The sequence below is a fragment of the Buteo buteo genome, chromosome 5 (genome assembly GCF_964188355.1).
Source record: "Buteo buteo chromosome 5, bButBut1.hap1.1, whole genome shotgun sequence".
Lineage (NCBI taxonomy): Eukaryota > Metazoa > Chordata > Aves > Accipitriformes > Accipitridae > Buteo > Buteo buteo.
The window spans coordinates 216,169-226,455 of record NC_134175.1 but is presented as its reverse complement, the minus strand read 5'-3'; the positions used below and the strand labels follow the sequence as shown (position 1 = coordinate 226,455).

The 10,287-nt window shown below is 48.5% G+C and overlaps 1 long non-coding RNA gene across 1 annotated transcript; it reads left to right on the top strand.

Annotated features, from left to right (window-relative positions):
• Positions 1 to 1,579: 1,579 nt before the first annotated feature.
• Positions 1,580 to 8,179, top strand: LOC142030758 (uncharacterized). The gene is made up of 3 exons (XR_012650274.1): positions 1,580 to 1,823; positions 2,154 to 2,212; positions 7,488 to 8,179. It is a non-coding gene; the product is annotated as an uncharacterized LOC142030758 (long non-coding RNA).
• The last annotated feature ends 2,108 nt before the right edge of the window (positions 8,180 to 10,287 follow it).

The following is a 10,287-nucleotide window of genomic DNA, read 5'->3' as shown; positions in this document are numbered from 1 at the left end:
CTGAGGACCGTCCCAGTTTTTGATCTCCGTCCTGCCGCTGTCCTGATTTTTCCTTCTCTGCCATGTTCCCTGTCCCTCTTTCTGTCTCTTTTCCTCTGTCCTTGCTGCTTATTTCTCCATCTCTGTCCAGACCCCTGTCCCTTCCCCCCCGCCCCGCCTTGCTGTCCCTCTGCCTTGCTTTCTTTCACTACCTTCTCTGTCTGTCTTTCTCTGCCCCGTTCCCTCTCCCGCCCTTTCTAACGGTGTCCCCCTGTCCAGCTAGCTGTCGCTGCTTTCTTTTTTCTGTTCCTCAGTATTTTTTTCTTTTTTCCGTATCTCTCTCCCACTGCCCATCGCAGTTGTTTTTTTTTCCCCTCCGATGCTGGCCTGCTCTTTGTCCCTTTTGTCTGTCTCCTCTCTGTCCTTCTGTCATGCTCCCTGTGTCTATTGAATCCCTTCATCTCTGTCCTGCAGCCCGTCGCTAATTTTTTTCCCTCTTCCGTCCCTTTGTCCTGCTCCCTGTCCTTGTCTCTTTCCCTTGGTTCTGCCTCCTGTCCTTTTTTCCTTTCTTGCTCCATCTCTCTGTCCTGCTCCCTATCCCTCCCGCGCTCTCTCTGTTTCTGTGTCCTTCTCCTTGCCTTTCCCCACGTTGTCTGTCTTGTTGTCCCTTCTTTGGTTTTCTTGTTTTCTGGGTGGCTGGGCCCGGCTACCCGCGGGGGTGCTTCGGCTGGGAGGTTTGGGGTGGGGGGCCTGGCCGTGCCGGTGATGGCGGGGAAATAAAGCCTGAAACGGCAATCGAGAAGCGACGCCCTGCCTGTGCTGGGGCTGCCCTGCAGAGGCGTGGGGCCGGGCCCTCTGCAGGTCCCGAGCACTCCCCGAAACTGCGCGTGGGGCCCCGGGGGTGCAGGGCTGTGGGGTGGCTACGCTCGGCGTCGCCCGTGGGCACTGCAGGGTCAGAAATGGAGAACAAGTTTTCTGTTCCTGGGGCTTGACAACAGGCTCGCGTGGCTGATTTGGGGGCTCGGAAACAGACCGAGCTGCGCGGCTTTGGGCCCAGAAACAGAGGTCCGGCCCTGCGTGTTTGGGCCTTGAGAACAGGCTCAGCAGCCGGGTTTTTTGGCTCCCAAATGGGCCCCGAGTCAGGTGGTGTGGGGGCCAAAAGCGGGAGCCGGCTTGGCTGGTTTTGCAGGCGGGTGGGAGGGTGTTGGGGGCTGCGGGGGGAAGCGGGGGGCGGGCAGGGTGCGTGGTCCCTCCCCGTAGATGGGGGTCTGGTTGTGTCGGACGCCGAAGTTCGGGAGGCCGGCACGCAGCCGGCCGAGCTCAACATCTGCGATGGTCTGTGGGGGGGAAAGGCGCTTTTCAGACCCCACGTGCCCTCTTTGAGTCCAGCTCTTCTTTCTGCGCTGCTCAGAATAGTTATTAAGTAATTAATCGCCCAAACTTAACGAATATTTACTTGGCGTGTAACTCTGCTGTTTAATCCTAGTGCTCCAGTTCTGACAGCAGTTGATACGCAACCTTATGGAAAGCCCAGACCGTTGCACGTAGCTGGAGCTTGTAAGGAGAAGCAGCTGAAATCAGGCGGAGCTTCAGTGCGGAGCTGGGGCTTCAACGAGCCAGAACTGTAGCAAGCGGGAGCTGGAACGAGGCGGGGTGTCCGCTGTCTGGAGCGTGCATTAGCCAGAGGCGAAAGTACCTGCGGCTGTAACCGAGCAGGGGGCGCGATTAGCTGGAGCGTCTTTTCGCTGGAGCGTCCGTCGGCCGGACTGCGCTCCCAGCACGGCGGAAGAGCGGCCGGGCGCGGGCAGGGCTGTCCGCAGCAAGCAGCTCCGAGCAGCAGGGAGGTGAGTTGTCCTTCTGCCAGCGGGGAGCCCGGCCTCTTCCCTCGGGCATGCAATCCACGCCACGCTCCTGTCTCTGCGTGGAGGGTCTCTCCCGGTCCATTCCCACGGGCAGAAGCGAGGTGGGGGTCCCCCCGCTCTCCCGGGGCAGCCTCCCCTGCGAGGGGGCGCGGGCGAGGTGTCGTCGTCCCCTCGGTACCGGGCAAAGGGGAGAGAAACCGGCTGGCGGGAGCTCCTGGGGTGCAGAGCCCTTCCGGCAGAATCCTCCCCTGTCTTTTCACCGTTGGCTGGGTGTGACAAGCAGGTTCATTTCTTTGTCTCCTCTTCTCCCAGCGTCACCTTCCGCGTCACACGAAGAAAATCCTGCCTGGTTAATTCCGCTTGCTGCTCAGGTAATCGCACGTATCGGGCTGGGGGAGCGGAGAGGAACACTTGCGAGTTCGAGGGCACTACAGATGCTCCACGTTAAACCCACAGAGAAGGCAAATTTGCTGCTAGTGCCGAAAAGCTGATGGAAAAATTGCTGTTAACAGATCGTGCCCTGTTCCTGAACTGGTCCCGTGATGTGTTTTTGGTTCAGGTGAAAGAATGAAATTTCCTGTCTGGTAAATTCAGAGCTGCCTGTTAGCTTCTTTAGGGGGTCGAGTGTTTCTCTTCTCTCTGTTCATACTGATTTTATGGGCAAGTTGGAAATAGCCTTTTACTTTTTTATGTATAACTGAATTTTTAGGAATATGTGGTGTCCCTGTAGTTCGTTTTTGAGCACCTAGATGCCAGTAGAAATGTAATGAGTGAAACATGATGGGAACTGGTACTTGATTTTTATTTGGTTGGTTTTTTTTTTTTTTTCCCTTCCCCATTAAGAGTGTTGATGGCATGTTGTCCCGTGGCACAATCCCCATTCCGTTCAGCGGAGTCTTCAGTCTAGGACTTTTAAGTGAAAAAGTTTGTCCTTCCAAAAAGGGACTAGTCATTCCTAGGACCGAGGCACAGCCTTGCAAGGAGAGTCGCTTAAGTACGTGATCGGAATGAAAGCCAACTTTCAGTTGATGTTGCTGCTGTTGGTCTTTGCTTTCATTGATTTCTCCACCACTCCCTCGTGGTTGGGAGCTCTGAATCGTAATGTTTTTCAGTCTCTAACACATTTCCACCCCCACCCCTCAAAAAAAGGAGAGGCAGTGTCTGAAAGTTAATTAGTTTCCTCACAAATGCGTGAGTAAATAAAATTTGAGTTATGATGATTAAAACCATAGAAATGACACCAGTCTTGCAGATCTGGACTATTTCTGAACAGGCATTCATCACACGCAAAAGTCGTCAGGTGTCGCCTGGCATGCAGGCGTGGCGACCTGGTTCAGGAACGGCGACCCCCGTCCATCAGCTTGCGGACACCAATGTGGTGGACAGCAAATGGCGTTTATTAGTGGTCGACACGGTGTTATATACCTTTGGTTTACGACGCCACTTCCGTCTGCTTACATCGTAAATTAAACACTATTGGTCATTAGGAGAGGGGCTCTAACTTTCCGTACAACGCGAGATCTTCCGACCGCCAGGCCCTAATTACCTACATTTCCCCCCTCCCTATGCGTCGTTAAATTAGTTAAATTAGTTAAATTAGTTATAAAAATTATATTAATACAATTAGCAAAAATGTTTTAGTTTTATAAAAAGTCTTAAAAAATATATGTAATATATTATAAATCTAAGTAGAAAACTATATTAAAAACTATAAACACCGTAAATTAGTTAAGACAGGTAAGTAAGGAAGTTAAGGAGTAAGTCAGGAAATTGTTAGGGACAATGTTAAATATTCTTAAAGCATTTGTTGGTGCTCTACAAACAGGATGTTAACGCTTTGTAGTCGTTTTTTGACAAACGACACAAGTTTTTTCAGTATACAAGGTCCGAAAATCAATGTTAGCAGAATTATCGTGACTGGCCCTATCAAGGAGGATATCAGGGTGGTCAACCACGGCGAACGGTTGAACCGTGATTCGTACCAGTTTTGTTGCACGTCCCGTTCTCTTTTTCGCTTCTCCAGTCCTTCTCGCAGTTTAGCCATGGTGTCTCTCACTACTCCAGTGTGATCCGCATATGTACAACACTCTTCCCTCAGTGCGACACATACTCCTCCCTGCTGTAAGAACATTAGGTCTAATCCTCTTCGATTTTGTAACACTACTTCGGATAGTGATCTAACTGATCGTTCTAATGCACTTATCGATTGTTCAATCCTTGCTAGGTCTTCGTGTACTGCTACTCTTAGGGCGCTGAATCCTTTGCTTTGGTGTACCAAGGATGTTACTCCCGTACTTACTCCTGCTGTTCCTAAGATCATTAAGGTGGCTACCGTTAGTGTTGTAAAGGGTTCTCGTTTCATCAAATGATGTTCTGGGGTAGCTTGATAGTTATAGACAAATTCTTCGGGATGGTACAAAATTTTTGGGACTATGGACACTTGGATACAATGTTCTGAGGACCTATGAAGGCTTTCTAATGACAAACAAGGCGTAACTCCGGTAGTAGAACAGACCCACTTGGCATTTTTGGTTGGTATTAACCATTTGGTAGAGGCTTTACTCAGCATCTTATTGGAACACAGTTGTTCTCTATGCTCTGGGACTTTGCCTACACACACTCCCTTCCCTACCACCTGTGATAACGTAATGCCTTGTTTTTCTGTGTCCCATATACACTGGGCTGGGTTTGCATCATTTGTCTGCATGGGTAGGTCACTTACTCCTATGGCCTCATAAAAGGGTGGTCTTATTCCGTAACATAACCAGCAATGCTCTGTAAGATTTGGATTTGTCTCGTTCAATACTTGGAAGCTAGCTTGCATTATTTTCCAAAGAAGATTTTTGTAAGGGGTTTGGACGTTATCGGGGGTTGTAACTTCGATATCGTGTGTTTTGCTATATATCGGTGTTGGTGGGTTGAGAACTGGATTAGGCCCGATCGCTTGGGGTGTTTGTGAGATTATTTTAAGGATCTGTACCACTGTTCCTGGATCTTTGAAAGCGCTGTGAATGAATACTGACCACCTCCTTCCCACGACCCATCCCATATTAGCCGGGTTCTGGATCTTCAAAACCAGATGGGAACAGGTACCTTTGTTGGCTAACCATCCATTGGGTCTGAATTTTGGACGATTGCACCCGTTTGGTCCCCATTCTACTTGCAAATTTTTGTCCTCTATTTCTGGTTTCCATCTATTGCTCGTCACGATAGTTTCACATCCCCAGTACCCACAAAACCAACGTCCTGGATAGTTACAGTAACTCTTCCCTGGGTTTGAACTAGGACACCAATACGTTCCCCATATTGATTTAGGACTTCCACGTTTAGGGAACAAATCGAAATTTGTTACCACGAAAGTTGGGGGGCCTGCTGTCACGTTTACCGCTATCACTCGATCGCTGGTGAGGTCTTGTAGGACCCACCTGAATGGCCGATGGGGATTGTAATCTGGTTCTGCCTTTCCTGCAATGATAAGCTTTAAAATCAGGATTACACAAAAGCATCGGAACTTTCCCTTGCCGAGGTTGCTTAGATATTGTCCGGGCTCCGCCGGTGCGGAATCTTCTGGTTCGGACGGGACGCTTGCCGGCTCGTCACTTTCTGTTGCCATCGGGAAGTATGGATCACGGGGGCGTCCGATGATCCGGTCCTGTGGACAAAAACTCACAGTTTTCATTAGTTTTATTCTGGAGGTCTGGTTTAATGGACTTAAGCGGACACCACCTAACTTTTCCGTCTTTTTTGACCGCGCCGTACCCCCGCCCTGTAAGGACTAGCCTCCATCCTTGTTCCCATTCTCCTAACTCATTCCTGATTATAACTAGCGGGCCTTCTTCTAATGCTCGAGTGGCCCAATGTTTTTGGGTGGGACTATTTACTTCCTCCCCCCGGGGGAACTGATTCAGTGCTAACAGAGCAGTCGCTAAAAGGCGTGGTTGGTCCTTTTGGGGGATGGCGCTGGCAAAATTGGCGCTGGGCTCTAACTTTCCGTACAACGCGAGATCTTCCGACCGCCAGGCCCTAATTACCTACAGTCAGGGTACGGATCACCTGCGCTTCGTGCTCTGACAAGACAAAATGCTGAGGCAGGGATGAGCTCTGAAAGAAGAAGGGGGGGGGGGGAAGGGAAAGAAGGATACAGGGTCACGGTTTTGTTTTGTTGTTGTTTGTTCTTCGAGAGTGCAATATTGACTGGTGCCAGCCTGCAGAGCTCTTCTGCTGCCTGACCTCTCCTTCTCTTTCATGGCTGTAATTGTCGTTTGGATAATTGTAGAAGAGCAAGTAAGTTATTTGCCTCTGTGAATGTGCTGGTAATACCAGGAAGGCAAATGCTTGAACCAGTAGTGAATAACTGGGCTACGAGTAGAATTTCTGAAGGAAGAACAGCAGCAGCAACAGGAAGCAAATAGCAAGTGACCAAAAACTTGCGTGTGTCAAAGGCATCAAAGCTTTCTTGCCGAATGTTGTTTGGCAATATGTTCCAAATGGCTTTTTTTGGTAAACGTAAATTTTCAGGAAGTTCAGGGCTTCGTGTGGCAAAACGTGTCCCTCTGCGTACGCGTCCTGCTACGTAAATAGCGTGGGTCAGCGGCAAGTCCAGCGGCAGGGCTGCTGTTCCCTGCTCTCGACGTTGCCGTAGTAGTGTTGCGGTATTTAGACCTTAACGGACGGGCTGAGGAACGGAAGGAGAATGCCCGTTTTCTGTAAGGGCTCAGAATGCCGACCCTTTTCTCTGCCTGCCGCTCCCCTGTGCGTGAGATGAAGCTGTTTTATTTTTCTCCCTTGTTCCTGGTCTAAATATTTCTGGAGCTGTTGCTGCTGTGGGTTTGCAATTGGTGTTACTGCGTTTTTGTAGCGTTGTGGCGATGGGTCGTTTCTACTGTGGCGAAGCGTCGAGATACGGTTTTCGGTTTAAAGCGTCAGAAACTACGTTCACCGGAACCGGTAACTCGCGGCGTAGGGGAAACCGATCTGGCGCGTGCAGCTGTGCTCGCAGGGATGCTCGGTGGCTCCTCATCAAAACGGCAGGGTGTGTGCGTGGACATCCGTAGGGTTGCGCTCTGGGTCCGAGAGCGTTAACGTATTTTTGCTGTTGGAAGATGGAATGGAGCGTGTGCCTGTTAAATCTCAGGGTGGTCAAAAGCTAGGAGGGACCCTGAGCGGGTTTGGTGGCACAACTGCGGTTTTAAAAGATCTTGCCTGTTTGGAGCAACGGCCTGGAAAAAATGATTCCTTTTTTGCAACGAGGCAGTTCACAAGGACAGATATGTTGCTGTGCTCTTTAGCAAAGATACTCAACTTGGGACGTATAGGGTGATGAAGCCTCGGCTATACTAAGGCTTGAGAAAATGTCGGTAGGTCTCTATGTCTGTCACCTGCGTGTATCTAGGAAAGTGAGTTCTAGTGAAAGTAAAGTTGCCAGTGAGTCAAAAAAGAAAGGGAAAAAAAAAAAAAAAGGCACAGTCGTCTGAAAAATGCAAAAGCTCTAGTGGCCCGTGTCAACAACTGTACCGAAGATGACGCAAAAATAGTTTTTCCTCCGCTCAGTCGTACTGTCTTCACAAACCTTCACAAAAAAAAAAAAAAAGGCAGCTTTGGATTCCTACCCAGCTTTGTGCTAATGTTTTTTTTTTCTTCTCTCAGCTGGATGTCAGCTGGCACCGTTTCGCCGTGGTTGCCCTTTCTTCTGCCGTGACGGTACGAGACAGACGGAAAGATTCCGTAGTGGCCTGCAAGTACAAGGTACGCCTACGATGTGTGTCTGTGTTTTTCCAAAGGTACTTGCGGTACGGACTTTAATGTTGAGAGTGTGCCAACTCTCCTACTTTTTTTTTTTACATTAAATATTTTAACACAAATACTAAAAATAAGTTCTGTTCTGGAGCATGTTACACCTATACAAAGTTTACTTCCCTCAGTTTATCTTCTCTTCCTGAAAGCATAATCTTCTGTTTCTGTGTGCTTGCTAGTAAATGATACTGTGAAACTAATTTTGTCCTAAAAGAGGGAAGAAACTGTTCTTAAGAGTTCAGCTGTTCAGAAGAAACAGACTTTGTTTTCATGATAAAACCTTTATGCTTTTACAGTCAATGATTTTTTTTTTTTTTTTAAATATCTTATAGTAGTGCTCAAAAACGTTACGGAGATAATTAGCATCTGTACTAAAAGCAGTCAAGGTCAAAGAAGAGACGTGGACAAAACAGGGCAAATGGGCGTCGCATCTGTGTGTTTTCCAGGCTTTCCCAGGAAGCATTAGCAGCCTTGTAACTAGTGACAGTGAGTCCTGAGGTGGTTTTGACGAGTTACTGCTTCAGTAATGTATTTTTTCCTTTCACCTACAGTGTGTAATTTTGACTTCAGTTGGAAAGAGATTTTCCAAAATGGAAGTCTTTCTCTCTCAAAGAAATTTTGTTTTATGAACTTCCCATCAGAGTGGATCTTCAGAGGTGATCAACTTGACAGTAGAAGTCATCAGTAATGAGACTTTTCACTCTCTTTAAAAAAAGAGAGGGGAAAAAAAAAAAGTCAATTTCCTTCCAAAGACCCAAGCACAGCCCATCTTCCTAAAGTTGATGGCATCACTGGTCTTTGGTTTCTCAGTTGTAACGGTCGAGATAACATGAAAAAGTGTTGCTCTGCATGCTTCAGTACTGCCAAAAGCATTAGGAAATCTGCCAGTCCTTTTTGGTAGTCTGAGGTATTGCAGCGCTGGGGATTTTACAAATTGACTTGCATTGTTTAAACTGTAACTGCCAGATAGCTGTAGTATATGATTTGTTAGGTGTATGTAAGCAGTTAGGTATTTGTCTAAACATTTAAAAAGAGAGGCAACTGAATGTTATGGGTTTTTTTTCCTGATGTTTTGACGGAGTGCTCTGAAGTACTTTCTTTCTGTCTGGCTTTCAATGGTGCGTTTCCCTGGCAGTTCAGTACACCTCTCTTGGGCAGCTCAGCTGACCAGGTGTCCCTCCGCGTTATGCAACACGCACAAAAACCCCTAGTCCCGTTATAACTGTGTACTTTGGAGAGAGATAATTTAATGGTATGAATTCAGAGCTGTGCAAGCTAAGGTAATGGAAAAGGAAAATCAAATACTTTTATAGTATAAGTATTTTTATTGGATGTATATAAACATGGGCACACCTTTTTAGTGTAAAGTGAATGATTGAGATTTGTTCTTTATTTTTCATTTTGCTCTTTGAAGTTTTCCACTTCGCTTTCAGCTTTATTCACCAAACAAGCAAGATGCAAAGCAGCAGCAGCAGCAGCAGCGCAAGGGCTGTAGCTGTTGCGGTGGATCCGTAAGCGTAGATTCTGATTGTGTACGACCTCGTCCCGCAGCCTCCCGGGGTTATCTCCCTGCAGCAGTGCTGTAAGGAAGGGAGGAGACGTTTTCCAACACCGGCGAGAGTGTTTACTTGTATGCTAAGAAGGTGTTCAAAATGGTATCGATTAGCCTAAGTGCTGATTTTAAGTGTTCAAATCGCTCTTAACTTTTAAAGGTGGTGGTGTATTTCGAGCTGACCTGTTTACCTGGCATCCTCCTTTAGCTCAGCGACTCTTCTTGTGCACCCCCAGCCTCTGCTGGCAGGGCGGTATGAGAAGCTGGAAGGTCCCTGACTTAGTCTAAACGCTGCTTAGCAACAACTACAGCATCGGTGTGTTGTCAACATTGTTCTCATTCTAAATCCAAAATGGCCCTGTACCAGCTAGTCAGAAGAAAATGAACTTTATTCCAGCCGAAACCAGGACAACCCCAAACCCCCTGGTTCTGGGTCTGCAACGGAAAAAACCAAACAAATTTGGGACTCCTGGGAAAGCCAAATCCGCCTGGATTTGTGCAGCTGGAAAGCAAAAAACCCACCCCATTTTCATGCACAAAACCACAACCAAAAGATCACCCCTTTTTATGTTGTGGAAAAGCACTGAAACACACCCCAAACGGAGTATTTTGAAAAAGCAGAAAACTCCCCAGTTTGGGGAAGATTGGGGGTGAAGCACAGGCAGTTTGAGGGGTGTTGCTGGGGGTCCTCCCAGTGTGGATTATCTGGTGTGGATGCTCTGTTGCGGGTTATCCCAGGCGAGTTACCTGCTGTGGATCATCCTGGGTGGACTCCCTGGGGTAGGTCATCCCTACCCGTGTCCCCCCATGCACCTCTGTACCCTCACCTACCCCCCCCCCCCCCCCGTGTGTGTTTCTCCCCCATATGCCCCCTGCTGCTCCAGCCCGCCCCCTTCACCCATGCGAGTTTTTAACCCACGCGAGTTGTTTCCCCCCCGCATGCCCTGCTCTTCTGTCTCCTGTCCCGTCCCCCCTGTCGTCCCCCCCCGCTTCCTTTCCCTCTTCCATAATCCACACCACCACCCCCCCCCCCCCCCCCCCCGCATCATCCATCAGGCTCCAGACCCCTGGCATGCTGCCTGCACCCCATTCTCTGTCATT